Source organism: Myxocyprinus asiaticus, chromosome 24, assembly GCF_019703515.2.
Source record: "Myxocyprinus asiaticus isolate MX2 ecotype Aquarium Trade chromosome 24, UBuf_Myxa_2, whole genome shotgun sequence".
Taxonomy (NCBI): domain Eukaryota; kingdom Metazoa; phylum Chordata; class Actinopteri; order Cypriniformes; family Catostomidae; genus Myxocyprinus; species Myxocyprinus asiaticus.
Genome location: NC_059367.1, coordinates 5,913,444 through 5,919,354, shown reverse-complemented (window position 1 = coordinate 5,919,354; position 5,911 = coordinate 5,913,444). Strand labels below are relative to the sequence as shown.

Sequence of the window (5,911 nt, the reverse complement as noted above, 5' to 3'; positions counted from 1 at the left end):
AGTTTTGCTCAAGATCACATCTGTGAGGAGCTAAACTCAGAGACCACAGGTTTCCTGTTGATGCATTTTTCAGGCATGATACATTCTGTAGTATCACGTACACACACACACACACACACACACACACACGCACGTTGGTGCGGCTATCCTTATGAGGACTCTCCATAGACATCAGGCCCGGCATCTGACAGCTATGCTAGGGTGGGCTGGGGGATATCATAGGTGGGCATTTGGGATGGGGGAGGGGTTACACAGACTACTAATTTAATGTCTTTAATTGCCGTAACATGGCGTAATTGTCAAGATCATAAGACCCAGTATAACTATATTGTACACTTTCCCCCATATTAAAAAAATATATTGAAATAAACTGAAAAACATTGTATAAAATCATACACATGCACTTAGTTTACTAATTTTAACCACTAATAGTTCTAAAGATAACTAATATTGGCATTATATTCATTCATTTTCTGTTATAACATAATTTCATGTACAGCTGCTTTGAAACAACAGCTGTTGTGAAAAGCGCTATGCAAATAAATTTGACTTGATGACTCATAAGATTGAAGTAATGGAGGTAGTATACTACCTCCATTACTAAGAAACAAAATAAAGCAATACACTTTTAGATCAATTAGAATTACAGCCTTAAAGCAAATTACAAAGACAAATTAGAGTCCCCACAAATGCAAGGATGGAGTGGAGAGAAATAATATCAAGGAGGAAAATAAGGATGGAGTGTAAATAAATATATTAGTTGGTGAGATCAATAACATGTAAGATTAAGATCCTAAAATTTGACACAGATGGGAACTGCTTTGTTAAGTATTTAATATATAATATGAAACGATGACAATTCTTTCTGTTAGACAGAAATGTAATAAGCAATGATACTGCCCTACAAAGGCAAAATGCAAAATTGAGTTCTGACTGAAACAGGTCTCTTATGATTTGTCCAGTGACAGATGAGTTTCAGAATAACCATTGTGTGAAAATGCAGTAACAACAAAATCCACATCAAAATAATTCAAGCCATTTTTCACAACTGATGAATGGTTATTCGAAAATGTGTTCCTTTCTCAAAACTCAGTTTATCTGGACTATTAATTATCCCATTACATCACATTAACTGCAGGCTATATTGCAGCTGCTTTGAAACACTGTGTTGTAAAAAGCACTGTATAAATATAAATGACTTGACTATGTGCAAACTAGGGGAAAAAAGAATAATAACTTTTTATTTGTAATAAAACAAGACAAATAAAATGGCATTCATATATACGGTAATACAAGAGTAACAGATTTTCAGGATTGAAAATTTAAAAAGTATCAGGGTGGTTCATAAATTCATATACAGAATTCAAAGATTTTGATACTGCATTACTCTGCATCTATAAAAAGCTTAACAATAAGAGCCACATAACATTCACTAAAAAAGTATGCATAATCATAATGATTATTGCCATCTTATTAAAGCAACTCAATATTCAGGCAAATACCAAACCACAGCTACAACTGCCCCTTACTGGATGTAGACATTATTTAAATCTACAGCAGTAGGAAAACAGTAACAGTAAAGTTTTTACATGTATTATTAGCACTTACAAATGAGGAATGCTACTCCAGCATAAGTGATCCTAGACAGCGATTCAGACAGTAACATGAAAGTTTTTACAATAAACAGTTCCAAAAGAGAAGTGTAAAAGAGCAACAGTGAAGCAGAAGAGAAGTAAGGATTTATTACTAGGGAGTATACTAAGTGCATTAAAATGGGAAAATTTGAAATGTGAAAAAACATGCCAAGACAGTACCAAAGCCATTAATATACAGTCATTATAATCATCATCTAAATATTTTAAAAATCTGAAAATTTAACCAAACGGATGTGATGCATATAAAAATACATTTTGCCTTTCATACATTTTTCTAAAATTATATTTTTCAAAAATTGTATATACTGTATGCAACACATCCTAATGAAATATAAAATATTCATTTGAATATAAAACATACAACAGAGAAAGTTGAGTATTTCTTCATGTCTGTTCTTCCTTCTTCAGAAATCTAAATTATTCAGGCATCCAAGTAGTCATTGTCGATAACCTTCTCAGTTGGGCCTGTGTTAACTGATATATACACTGAATTAGTCTGTTGAATACAGTAAAAGAAACTGCCCACCCTGCTGAAGCTTAAGAGTGAAGGACTGGTCGAATTTCTAATTCTGAACTAAATTAAAACTCATTGGAAACACCTATAATAAGGGGGTGAAACTGACAGAACTTTTTTAAGATTCTCCCACTCAAAGACAACAGAAATCAGAGTTGTCCTCAATAGAGCGCAACAGTCTGGTTCCGGAAGTAAAAATCCCATTCATTTTATCATAGACAAACTGATTTTCAATGCTAAATTTATAAACATAAAATATATTGTTTTTATATGTATAATCAACAACATAAAATCAACAGATTTATGTATTCCCATCATTTTTTATTCAATGACATCATTCGCAATGCTTCATGGGATTGTAGCTCGTGCCCTTGTGAAAGACGTTAAATGCACAGTCTTGCACCTTTGTCTTTTTGTATAATTTTCATATACTTTTTTGCCTAAAAGCAAAGTTTGTAATGTTCTGATTCACCTCGGAGATGGTTGGTTTGGTTCATGGCTTACAACTATTTTATGAAGGATTTTATGAAAAGCCTATGGGAAAAATACTTCTGGAACCAAGACAGATGAAAAAGGGCACAGGCACTGTTGCGGTCTATAAAAATGTACAGCATGTTGCATGACAAGATGCATTTCACACTAGAAGCTGTTGTGACATTTTCACGTTTACTGTGAAGAACCACACTCAGCAAACAGAAACTAGGCTTGATGTTGTATGAATAACAGTGTTGTCAGCATCAAGAGAAAGAAGAAAAGATAGCTCTTTTAACTGCCTAGATTATGGCCAACTGGGCCTTTTGATACTAGTTATCACAAGATAAGTAAGCACAGTTTGTGTATGCCTTGTCATTATTTTAGCAATGACCTGACTATTGTCATTATCAGTCCATTCATAATGTTCAGTGCTGTCATTAATAAATAAATAGGTTACAGCTATATATTTGAAACTGAATGCAGACTGTTAAATGAGTGATTTGAAGAATGCATACCTTTAGCATTGCTCCTAATGGTGGTCACTATCACGGCAGCAGTCATTATAATGAGACCAACAACAATGAAGGAGGAAAAGCCAATGTAAGATGAAGATATTCCGTCACGATGATCCAAGGCTACGTGGACATAGATTACGATAAATTCAAAAGATGTTTCTACTGGCATAGCATTGACCCTACTGTGCCTCAATTTGTCCTATTTCATTATGTGTGCATTATGGGACAGAAGAATTCCAAAACTTAATCTTAATTTAAAATGAAAATTCCAGATGTCTTGTACACATGTTTTTACCACACTTTTACCATACTGACCGTATGTGTAGGTCTCGCTGCGCAGGTACTTGACATCTCCATTCAAATAAAGTTCATGCACACAGGTGAAGGAAACAGGTGGGCTCACTGTTGCCTCAAACTGACACACTTTACCATATCTGAAGCAGACAAATTCCTCCATAGTATAGTTATGTTCACTCTCCACTGACAGATCAACAGAGCCCCAGTCGGACCGCTCAGTCATTCCAAACATACACCACACTATCACTTGACCTCTGTCCTTCATCTGCTGTTACACTGCAATTCTGGGCTTTAAGACATCTGAAATTCAACACAACAACATGCTAGTGAAAAATGCTACGCATTTCAGCAGTTTAAATCTTGCATAGATTGCATAGTTTTACTACATTATTATTGTTTCTCATGTTAATGTAGAGGTAATAAAGACATAATTATTTTCCAGAATCACGTCAGCATAAACATGGGGTTAATGTTATTTATTTATTATTTCCAGGTCTTTCAATATAGAAGGAGAAGGTAGAAAACAATTTCAGACAGGTATTCATACCCGGGCTGATGGGCCAATCCAAGTACACCCACTCACTCTCAATATCTTCTTGTCTCCTGTCCTGGTCAATAAAGGCACATGGAAAAGCTCATGAATAAAATTTGATATAACTTGGACAAGGCTGAAATTTGAAAAACACGCACATTATATTTCTGTTCCACAGTACATGTATTACAGAAAAAACCCACTGACCTCAGGAAGTGATTCGGAAATATCGCCATATCCAGAAACATATGCTTCCCCACATTTCTCTAAATAAAACAAATTATATAGATAGGTATATAGTGGTTTATTCCCTGTATACTATGTGAAGTAAAAAAAAAAAAAGTTTTTTTTTTTTTTTTTTTTTTTTGAGAAATATAAAGTACTTACGTAAAGCTAACCAACCGACCAGTAAAATTGCATTTAAAAGGAGCTTCATTATGCTTCAAACTATTTCCCAGTGTGTTACTGCAGTAGCTCAGTTTGAGTTTTCACTTCACTCTTTATTTCCTGAGTTTAAAAAAAGCAGTCTACTGGCCTGTCTTGCGATCCATGTGCAGTTCAATGTAAAAGCAGAAGTCCAAATTACTTGATGTGAAAGTTGCTTGTACATGCAAGCTGCCAACATGCTGCACTGTTGCTACAGTAGGGTGTTGGAAGGTTGCTTATTGTCCACCCCAAAGTCTCTATGATATTCTGGTCTCCATGGCTTGGGTCCCTCCTTCAATGTAACTCTGAGATTATTCTGCCATGCAAAAATCTTAAAGGTGCACTCATTTTTTCCTCATTAAAAATGTTTAACTCCTAAAGACATGAACTGTAATTTTGCAATATATGTAGGAAATCATGACCACTCACATTAAAATGAAGACTCCAGTCATATCAGTAACCTTATAAAAGCTGTTTTTATTCTACATGGAGAGGGTCCACACATGGGGGCTGCCATGTTAGGATCACATGACCAGCCGAATACTACTCACTTAATCTCAGTAACAGTCCTGTTATTTGACACTTTCACTCAATGATTCAAGTAATCATGGCTGACTGTGAATACTACATTTCTACAATGGCATCTGAAACTGAAAACTATTGATTTTAAATGGTGCTGCATCCAAGCCACTAGGTGTCAGTGTAAGTCCAAAATGACATGAAGACAAAAGTTACTAAGTGCACCTTTAAGTTTGATCAGTAAGAAAAGTAATAGCACATCTCAATAAGCCGCATAATTTGAGGTGTCATTCATGCAGTCATGTCATTTGAAGCACAAATGGTGCAGGGCAATATTATTGCAAGACAATAATGCGTTCTTGGGAAATTCCAATAAAGTTATTTTTACACCGCACTCTCTTGTATATTTTTTCTTCTTTTAGTTCAAAAGGTGCATAGATTCAAATGAAGAAAATGATCCGCACACAGATTTAGTTCAAAAAAACTTCTTTCACTATTATTATTACAATTATTACATATTAGGGAAAACACAGATGTAGGAACATATGTTTGCCTACTTATTCATGCGATTATCTAATCAGCCAATCGTGTGGCGGCAGTCCAGTGCATAAAATCATGCAGATATGGGTCATGAGATTCAGTTAATGTTCACATCAACCATCAGAATGGGGGAAAAATGTGATCATAGTGATTTTGACCGTGGCATGATTGTTGGTGCCAGACAAGCTGGTCTGAGTATTTCTGTATCTACTGATCTCCTGGATTTTCACACACAACAGTTTCTAGAGTTTACTCAGAATGGCGGCAAAAAACATCTGGTGAGCGGCAGTTCTGCGGAGGGAAATGCCTTGGAGATGAGAGAGGTCAAATATATACTCTATAATAAATATAAGCATGTATTTATTGTGTCAAACAATAAACCGTATAAATCATTACACTTTAAAGTGACTTCTGTGCATAAATGCATTAATGGCATATT

At 35.1% G+C, this 5,911-nt stretch overlaps 1 long non-coding RNA gene across 1 annotated transcript; it reads right to left on the bottom strand.

The window, feature by feature from the left end:
• Positions 1-1,225: 1,225 nt before the first annotated feature.
• On the bottom strand, positions 1,226-4,584 carry LOC127415064 (uncharacterized). Its single transcript, XR_007892902.1, has 6 exons — positions 4,375-4,584; positions 4,195-4,253; positions 4,003-4,063; positions 3,474-3,755; positions 3,159-3,278; positions 1,226-2,129 (listed from the first exon to the last, which is right to left on the bottom strand). It is a non-coding gene; the product is annotated as an uncharacterized LOC127415064 (long non-coding RNA).
• Between the last annotated feature and the right edge of the window lie 1,327 nt (positions 4,585-5,911).